Genomic DNA, 11232 nt, shown 5'->3' with positions numbered 1-11232 from the left:
ATTTTTATTAATTCACTATCCTCACATTTATTAAATATTTTAGAAAAACATTTGTAAGTAATATTTAAAATATATCGTCATTTATGCAATTGTATTTAATAAACTATATATAAAATGTACCTTGATCATAACTACTGGCACAAGATCGAGGCTGCCTTTTTTAATTCAATCATATACAGTCAGTTGGCCTAATGTAATGCCGTTTTATTTTTTAGATGAGAACAAGTGCAATTCATTAATGCATAGAACATGGTTCTTGTTTTCAATTGATCCATGTTTTAAACTAGTAATTATTCTAATGTGATATGTAATCACAGTTTGTCTGTGGTGGCTGTCAGAACCAGACATCACACAAGGTGGCCTCCATCAGCGCCTGATCCAGAGTCACAGAGGAAAAGAGGAGTATTCGAAGGGAGAACACGTCCTAGTGAGGGCAGAGCAGGGCGAGGTCAGAAAAGGGGGGATAAAAGGAGGGAGAGAGTTCTTCCTTTGGTGCTTTTCCCCCTGAGGGCAGAGAGGAGGAGAGCGGGGCTGCTCCCCTGACAGATCTGAAGATGTCCTGTTTTGCTTCTCCTCTGTTCTCCCTCTTCCTGCAGGAAGCAACATCACGCTGGGCACCAAAGCCTTGGCAAGCCTGGGCCGTTCCGATCGGATTCTGATGTGTGCTTCTGCAGATGTAGTGGAACATGCAGATGTGCATAGAGTCAAATGCAATTGACTTGAGACGTCGAAGAAGCGGTGCAAGTGGTTAAGCCACTGAAATAATGAACTGCTATAATTATATGACATGTCAAGAAACCATCTTCATGATGAAATGCCAGGAGAAACTGCAGCTGCCAAATGAAACACGAACAGAATTCCATGTGATACTGTTTGTGTTTTTCAAATTCATTGTTGTAAACAATCTTGGCAAAACAAAATGTTCCAATTTCTCGAAACACAAGTGGTTTTGTGTTATATTCTTCCAAAACAACTCTGTAAATGCCCAAAGACAAAAAGTCAAAATGCAAACAACATTGTAAACATGGGATATGACACATGTAAAACAAAAGAGAAAATGTCTGAAGAAAATGTGTGCGATTGCAAGTGAATATTTGCAATTAAAGAATTTTAAACAAAACAAGGAAAGCAGTCAAAGAAGGGACTGGACGTGCTGAGAGTGGTGGAAGTTACAGTATTCATGTAAACACCGAACAGAGCTGGCGTCTTAACCGAGGGTACTCCAAACTGAAAAACCCTTTGTGGGAACTGAAACAAAATATACAAGAGAAGTCGAGATGGCAGATGAAATGGAAATACTGAAAGTAGTTGAAGTGGTTGTGTGAATACTGAATAAGGCTGAACTGTTCATTTAAGTGTCAGGTCAGAGGAGCTGAGAACTGAGGCGATAATAATGTGACAAATGGAGCCAGGAGGGTTGGTTGACGTGTCATCTCTGAAAGCTCTCATTATACACTCGGTGATGTAAGCACGTTAAAGCAGTGGAAAGGTCAGCTCACCTTTAAACACTGAGTAGCTGAAGTAGCCGCTAAGAGGCAGAATGCATCGGAAGCAGATTAATTTGTTTTACATTAATAAAAGAATAAAACACAAACACAATGTTACGTCTTAAAACACTTAAAACTCTTCACATTCAGAAATCACAGTGGGGTATACAGAGGAATAGATTTTTTTTGCATGTATTCATTCATATAATACATGTGCTGAACGCTCTCATATCACAATCATTCATAAAATGTGGTGACTTTAAATCACATACACACACTCTGGCGCACACACATACTGTGATGACTTTTGTTCTCATATCCATCAGCACCTTTGTGATTCACACTGACATCATCACACACACACCCAGGCTGTGGGGAGTCTCCCAGGACCCACTTACGCTCTTTGAGTCTCCATCCAGAGCCGGCCTCTCTCCTCCTCTTCCTCCGGCTCTCTCAACTTTTGTACATGAGCCATATTTCTCTCCTCTGCTCCCCTCTGACTATTCATTCACACAGGCAGCCTGGATGTGTGTTGTGTGTGTGTCTGTGTGTGCGAGTGTGTGTTTTTTCCTCTCATTCTTAGTGTGAGACTTTATCTCTGAATCAGATAAGGCTTCGGTACTGGTCTTAAACCTTCAGCAGATCTGTCCAAACACATGAGCTCACGTCAGAGGGCTGCTGCTGCCTGTTAACTCCATGAGCTAATATACCGTCCATGTGTTTGTTGGTCGGGCTGTGGGGGGGTGTGGTGGGCTGTGGTTTCTTTCTTCATCTCTGACTTCAGTTTCCCATTATTTCTCTTCCTATCCTTTATTATTGACTGTCCCACTGCTTAATTCTGATCAGTTTGGCCGTGTTCCTCCATCTTTTCTTCCCTCTTGCTCTCTGTCCTTATGCCTCATGTACAGCTTGAATTTGATCCTGTTAACATTATCAGATGTGGGGATCTTAAACACGGGGCGTCGTCAAGACAACAAAGCTGAAGCCACACAGGCAGAGTTGTGCTCAACCTGCATGATGGTGTCGTTGGTAATGTGTGGGTGTGTGTTGCCCGGGACTGGGTGAGCCAAATGGTGTAAATGTGTATGTGTGTCGCCGTCTGCTACAAAGAGAACAATAGCTGGGTTTGTGATTTTTGTGCGCACACGTGTATTTCATCACCCTGTGTGGCTGTTCGATGACTGGCTTGTAAGGGTGTGTGTGTGTGTGTGTATTCTGTTAGGAGGGGACTAAGGTTACCCTCTGATAGAGGCAGCGAGGGGTCATCCCGCGGTGGGACACTTCTCAGGGGTGACCCCGCCGCCCCTCGTGGCCCCCCGAGCAGACGGGACTTCTGAGGAGAGGAGAGGAAGGACCAGAGGAGAGACCCCCGGAGAACAGGACCCCCGGTCTGCCCCAGACCCCGGACCCCAGCCCCGGCAGGGCCCGACCCAGGCCCAATGTGTTTCCAATCAGGAGAAACACAAACAATACTTTCATTAAAGAGCGGAGGCCGCTGAGGAGCACACGTGCACACGTGCACACACACACACTCACACACTCACACACTCACACACACAGAAAGAGAAACAGAGAGAACCATTTCTGTTCTTTTAAATGGGTCAAAAATTATGCCGAACGTATTCATTTATTAAAATTGGATGAAAACAAAGATGATTAAGCAGCTGTAAATCAGCGCTGGCAAATGGCTGTCAAATCACTATTATCACCACCATCACCCATGACCCCAAATCCTGCCTTCCCTTTCCTCCTCCTCCATTCTTTTAGTCTCTATCCGGGAAAACAAACGGAGGGATTAGGGATTTTTGGAGGAGTAATGGTAGCCAGGTGGAGGACTGCGACTGTGGGGGTCTCCTGCCAGATTAGGGGGGGGGGGGGGGGGGGCTGGAGGAGCAAGCCCCAATCCCTCACACACCTTCCTAAAGGCAGCTTATGTTTCTTTTGAAGAAATAATCCTGTTTGGCCATCTAATAGCGGTTGGCAATTATGAGCCTTTGCAGGGCATGTATGGTATTACCAGAGCAGGCTACCAGCAGGGGGTGGGGGGCTGGGGGGGCACAGGGAGTTTGCTGTATGAAGTCAGACTGCAGGTAGAAGAGAGACTTCAATCAGTTGTAAGAATAAAACATCTCAAATAAGCACATGGAGACATGATACTGTAAATATCCGCAAAGGCTGATAGAACCAGAACCCCCTTCATCTCTGTCTGGCGTGTTTAGTCACTCCATGCCGGTGCATCAGGTACCGTACCAACCAAACTGACACGTTACCAAAACTGTGTTACAGCCTCATACAATGTAAGATCATATATCATATATTTGTCAAAATTATTTTTTGTGGATTAACTTCCTCTTCCTATTATTTCTGTAAAGATGGACCTAATAGAGGGAATATATGTGACATTTTTCAAAATGTCCTTATTTTTATTTGTTGGGGGGCATATACCTCATAGATTGAGTTTTATGAGTCTCATTAAACTTGAAGATGTTGGAGCGAAGAGGCGGGTTCTATGTTCCCCTGAACATAATGGAAAATAGACTAGAATATGACCAAGCCTTCCAATACACACTGATTCTAAAGAGGTTTTTGAATATATTCTACCCTGGAAAAGAGATGGATATTGCTACACTCAGTCAGTCTATATGCAGCCCAAATCTGTTTGTGTCCACATCCCATACTGCTTCTATACACAGAGGAGATTTTTTTCATCAAACTTTTCTTTACCAAAATTGAAGGATGAAATATTCCATTACAGGCAAAGAAAATTCTCGGAACCTCTTAGACTAAACATTTTTAAAATAGGATAAATAACGCATTATCCCCATCATAGTTCATGAAAAGTCGATGTTTTTGGTGAGTGCAGGTCCCGTTCGCATGATGTTTCAGTCAGCACACGATGACTTGGCCTTATTGTACATTTCTAGTTTAACTTCAGAAAAGGAGAATGTAGTAGTTTTTTCTAATTCTCTATTTCAAGTTTTTACAGTTTAAAAAAAAAAAATATAATCTTCCCGGAACTGTCTCACCACTCCTCTAATTCTTCTGTGCATTGTGGGACAATAGTGCACACCAACATGTCAAGCTTTTTTTTTAGTGTGTGAACATTGAACATTGGAGGTGCTTAGAATAAGTATGTGATATAGGACACAGCTCATGATAATGTCTCATACGTTTGACCTACAAACATTGCCCCCTTGTGGCTTGGTGCAGAGAATAAACAGCTTTACAAAGAGCTTTTACTGACTGACTGACTGACTGACTGACTGACTGACTGACTGACTGACTGACCCTCGCCTGATAACAGTCTGTTCTGTGTGTTTGATGTGTTATTTTAAAACCGGTCTCACCTGTTCAGAGGGACCCAACAAGCTGCATAGAAAAATTATTATTCTCCCCCGAAAAATTATTACATAATTATACAGACTTCAAGTGAGGGTTGATGGCTTGATCTCAAATAAGACACGTGTATCTAATACACACACACACACACACACACACACACAACACACACACACACACACACACACACACACACACACACACACAGGCACATTTATGCATCTGTTGCCACTTCAGACCCCCTTTTCTTAAATCTCAAGTAAGCCGGATGGAAGGAAGAATTAACCCCTATGCAGAGGGAGGTGAATTGGAAGTCAGACTTTTCACACCTTCTCAATTTTTACGCAAACACACACGCACACACACACACACACACACACACACACACACACACACACACACACACACACACACACACACACACACACACACACACACACACACACACACACACAGACACATAGGCCGGCATTCTCTGCGTGAACCCAAGCGTAATAACCAGCAGACGATGGAGAAGGTGTGTGTGTGTGTGTGTGTGTGTGTGTGTGTGTGTGTGTGTGTGTGTGTGTGTGTGTGTGTATGTGTGTGTGTGTGGACGGACTCATGTCACACCACCTTATCGGCTTCTGTCTCTTCATCATCTGTCTGATTGTCTGGAGCTTGTATTGATGGGGCCGTCCCTTTTATCTTTCAATCAAGTCTGAGCATTATTTGCAATGGCACAGATATAAATAATACCAATAATAACACAATGAAACCATGAGTCAAACAGGTTCAACAAAGCTTCACCGAGTACAGTAGGAAAAAAAAGATTGTCATTTCAGGTCTGACAAGTCTGAGCTAAACTCAGCAATGGCCCACATCAGGCCTGCTCTGTGTGCTGAAGTTGAAAAGTTCATCGTTACATCAGCTGATTACACGGAGCTCAGATCAGAGCCATGCTAAATGAAAGGCCTCTCGTTCAGACATTCAATTGTGAAAGGTTTTTCTAGTGATTGAGAAGGAAAGAAAATACTTCTCTCCTTTGGCTTCCTCCCTTCTTCCCTCATAACGGCACACTTTTGCCGGCGCGGCCCGGTTCATTCAGTAAGTGAGGCGGCGGAGGGGAGCGTTGCTGTGCTGTACATCAAAGGCCCCAGCACACGCACATGGAGGAACACGCCTGAAATAAAAAGCCTGCAAAAAAACAAACACTGCCCTTTGTTCTGAGGAGCCGAGCTCTCTCACCCGTGATTAGAGAAAAGTGCGAGGGAAGAGGAGCCCACGAGCGTGCGGATGACGTAATAAGTGGCCATATTTGCTTAATCAGATACTTTGAGTGGGATCTGAAACAGTGAAAGAACCGGAGGGAGTCAGTCAGCGGAGCCCCGGCCGCCAGGAAGTGTTCCTGTGGTCGGGTAACGACGATGGCACGACATAGCTAATCGCTAATAGTTGATTAGCTCTTCCGTGAATACTGATGGCTGCTGGAGGAAGGAGGCCAGCTGGAAAAATGGTTTTCCATTTGTTTTGCAAAAAGTTGTAATATGGGATATTTATATAAGAATCGTTTTTTACTGTTATTTTTCTCCATTTCTATAATGGCTGAAAGTGAGGGAATTGCAGCCCCGGTATATGTTATGGTAATTTATTTCTGATAAATTCATTGTTGTGATTAAACTATTTTTTGGTGCAGTTCTTCTGTAAATTGTTTCGTAAGGATTTTCCTAGGGAATAATTAATTGATCTTTCAAATCAAAATCTGTTTATTGAAGGATTTTCAATATATATAAGTACAATGCTGAATGGACATTACAGAGACAGGAGGTAAACATGAGTACAACAATCAACACCAATGTGTCCAGACAGACATGGATTGGGCAATATAACTTCAGGAACAAACAAAAAAACAAAAAAAACACAAGGTAACAACAGAAAAAGGAAAGCAGAAAAAAAACAAATGCAACGTTATAAAATATATCAAATAAAATCTTCAAATCTTTAAAAAAAAAAATCGGTCATTATTAGTGAACTGATATATGCATGTGTAATATTTGATGCGGCTTGAATGAATCTAAGGGGACATTTAGCCCTTGGTAGAGGTATGTGCTCGGCCATTGCAGTTCTCAATGTAACTTGGAGAAGTATCGAGGGAAAGTGAGGTAATTGTAGCCAAATGCAGATTTTCTAAATTTAGTTCGGTATGTTTCAAATGTGCATTTGCTGTTTTTTTTCATGACCCTCGATGTCTCCCATCATTTCTAATTTGTAAATAAGGTTATTGTATATTGTTATTTGTTATGTTTTCTTTTTATATGTGTGTGTGTATACAGTATTTGTATATGTATACCCTGGAGATAGAAGCCTATTTCTTTTCGAACCTAGAAATCCGAGACGTGAGGGCACTAAATAATTCTTGGTTAAACAATGCCAGGCGCTTGTGTGCGTGTCGACCAGTGGGATAGGTGCTGAATAAAGAAAAACAATCATTATTTCCCTCGAGAAGGACTAATGTGTAATAGTGTTATTGATGTTGTTCCACACGTTAGTAATAAAAGGGAGAAAGCTGTGAATATATAGTGGGCAGTTTCTGGTTCTGCTGTATTTGACACATTCTATGTGAAGCCTCAGTTTAAAGGAACTGTGCATTTCCAGGTGTAAAAAAAAAAATGCATTTAAGAATTCTTTCCAAATAACATTAAATAACTAATTCCTTTGTTTATTTTAGACTTTGACTAGTTCATATTGTCGATTTTAGAATTTGTAGGCCTTAGGCACATTGTATGATATCTGTAAAAAAGAAAAATCACGTACATTATCCCTCAATAGATTTTATCTTTTAAATAAACAAAACAAATCTCAAACATCTGAATTCTCACGTCTTTGATCTCTACATGTCAAAGCCACACATGCTTTTTTTCCACATATTGCAATACTATTACCTCCTTTGTCTCATATCTGTAGTCGGATATCAAGACCAGACCCCATCCTATGTAGTTCTGTTTGAGCATATCGATCTGAAAAAAGAGCTGTATCTCTCTCTGGTCAGGGAGATTATATTCGACTGCTGTAAATCAGACACAGGTGGATGAACTTCCTCTTTCCTATGTCTGCCTCCCAGCTAACCTCTCCTTTACCCTTCCTTTCTTTTCCTCTTTGTCAGTCTCTTTCTTTTCTTCCCCTTGATACACCCCCCTCCTCCTCCGTGGTGCAGTTCAAAATATCATGAGAAAAAAGAAAAGGAAGCCAAAGAAAAAGGTTGCGGCCACGTGAAACTATCTAAGCACAGATAGTCGCCGACGTACTACAATTTTCTTTAATGTTATTTTAAACCATTTCCTCTTTTCTCACTTCTCCCTTATTTCTAAATGTATTATTGTATGAAAAATGAGACCCATGCAAGATGAAATCAATACACATATTCTTATAACATGCGCTTTTGTCCACATGCACTCATGAAAGCATGTCCACTTACAATAATAGACAATCAGGCACACTTTGACATGAGCACAGAGGCCTTATCAAGGAGTTTGTGTGGAAGGAAGCTTGGTGTGAGAGTAGTCGGACTCACTGTGTGAGTGCACAAAAGCCTCAGTGACACAGAACGTCTGCCTCCGCTCCTATTCATTCAACTTTGAAAACCTTCAGAAGAAAAATGAGTCCCACTCTAAACCCTTTTGTGAAACGCATACATCAGTTCTCTCCTGCAGCTGCTCTAGGCCATTTGGGTTCATTAAAGCCGTTCAATGTCACACACAGTTAGAATTATCGTTTTTGGGAAACAGCACCTGAAGTACTATGTCGTAGCGCTATCCAGTTGCAGGAATTAGTTGCTGCTGCATATTTACCCTTATGAATAAGAAGCTGAATTCCCAGACAATAACATGCACTGCTGCTCAGTTGGGATTTTGCCTGCATGCACTTGATAGAAGTTTATGGTGACTACAAAGCGAACTTTATAAATTGAAACAGATACAGATAGTGCTGTATAACTGATAATTAATGTTTGAGATTATTTATTATGTGGCCACTTTGCTCGGTAGAACAAGCTGTAAACACAACACTTATATATACATGGAGCTCATAATGTGGACTTAGTGGACACATTAACAAGTGGCACTACCATTCATTTTTCTTCTTTTCACCAACTCCTGTCAAAGATATCTTGCTCTTTACCTGCTAAAGGCTCTGATACGCTCACAACACACTATCTAACTTTGTCTGATGTTATTCAATATTAAAGGGATATTTGAAAGATCGATCAACATTTATTTCAATTGTGTTGGATTTGGCTCCAAAACGATTTACCCTTGAGACTTCAGAAGTGTTTTGTGGACTCAAACACTTCACCCACCCCTCCATCAGCATAGATACCTTTAAACAGGTAACTAATATTGGTTAGGTTGTAGGAGTTATGGGCTCCTACATTTCTCCTCATTTTGACTCGTCTGTTAACATAAACATATGAAGGTTATGACTCTTCTTCTAATATTAAGCCACGTCTTGACCAAAAGTACCTTGAACTTAGGGTTGGGGTAAAGGCAAAGGAATGGAACTATATAATGAGCTAATACTGTTGGCCAACTGAAATAAATTGCTGGAGTAGACGACCAACCAGGCATGTTCAGGGCTGCGCTCTAAAGGTTCTTGAACTTTCTTAAATAATACTACCCTATAACCAGGGACTTTTGGGGGGTCGATTGATTTCCCGTAAGTAGACTCTGGTCCCCAAGGTCCCTGTAAAGTTCCTATAGATCCAAAAAATGTTCATGCAGCCGAAATCTTAGTATATCCAACTTTCCGGTAGTTGTCTCAGGTGGACAAAGTTGTCACTGTTGAGCAAAACGTTTCTGGGCACTTTACTATAACATACTAATGGTTGTTCTTAATAATATAGCGTACATGTTGCAACTGTAAATGAAAGTCTAGATTCAAGCCCTTGTTAATTTTTGTTTTTTATTGAAAGAATCAAAACATTTCCCAGAGATGTTATTGTTCCCGAGTTAAAGGTAAACATCCATCATTGAAGGCCACCGCTGGTCCTGTCGGCGTGTTCTGCGTAGCTGTGGTGTGACTGAGACTGTCACCAACATCAGGTCACAAAGGAACTGACTGTTCTCCAAATGTTCTTTACGTGTAAAGCCTTGGCCTGCTGCTACTGTCTGTCCTTTGAACTGATGATTACTTCAAATATCTTGCATTAAAGAGGCAGTAGTTCAATAAGTACGATATTTTGGTGGCTATAGATAATTGTATCAGAAGTGTCGGCTAAATCAGGAATTTAATTTCATGTTTAATATTAGTTGGACCAATTTTGCAATTTCTCAGTAACATTTGCAATAACTTAAATGTTATATTATCACAACTTCATTTATTTATATTTAGTACAATTATAAACGACAAAAAGTACCTAAACCAAATATGAAATCTCTATACTATGTAACTTTCTATAACTGTAAACTCATTTAATTGTGATCGCTGACACCTTACAGTAGGCTAGTAATTGTGCTTAATTGAATTAAGCACATACATTGAATATTGATTATCTTTGAGTTTGTTTGTTTTTTCAGACAAATATATGATTGCCAGAGTAATCTATGCTTTTTCTTTTCCAAAAACACCATCAGCATGATACACTGCTACATGTTATGACACATGTAGCACCAATATTATGACAGCAAAATGGAGTGTTTGAAAGGCGATTGAGACTTAGTAGGATAGAAAAGATACATATGCAATTCCAATCAATTTTCATTGTATTGGCCTTCATGTGCGGATGAATGGAGGGATGAGTTTGTTAGATGTTTTGAGTGTGTATTCCCTCTGTCACACTGGGTGGGGGCTCTACAGCCTGTTATGAAAACACGACACAGCTCCGAGATGGATGGAGAAGAGTTCATTCATACAAACACACACACACAGACACAGACACACACAGACACACACAGACACACACAGACACAAGCACACACACACACACACACACACACACACACACACACACACACACACACACACACACACACACACACACACACACACACACACACACAACATACACACACTAACACACACACACACACACACAAACACAGTCTCTCAATTGCACAACTTATGCTGTCCTTCACTTCGGCAGACGGTAACATATTTTCACATGCAATCACTTCAAGAGGGATATCGCCTCTATAACCAGAGTGGAACTCCAGAAGAATTTAGAATGAAGAAAAACATTCAGCAGTGAAGGACACCATGAGATAGTGATGCTGAATAACAATAAATATATAGCAGTACACAGCAAAACACAATTACAGACTGGGCAGAAAAACAAAGTATATCAGTGGAGCAGGAAACAACACTTCAGAATGACATGTTTATTGAAACAGGATGATAGAGAATCCAAGTTCATGTAAGTTATTTCAGTTATTCC

The sequence above is a fragment of the Limanda limanda genome, chromosome 6 (assembly GCF_963576545.1).
Source record: "Limanda limanda chromosome 6, fLimLim1.1, whole genome shotgun sequence".
NCBI classification, from domain to species: domain Eukaryota; kingdom Metazoa; phylum Chordata; class Actinopteri; order Pleuronectiformes; family Pleuronectidae; genus Limanda; species Limanda limanda.
The sequence above is the reverse complement of the archived record's forward strand: the minus strand, read 5'-3'. Positions refer to the sequence as shown.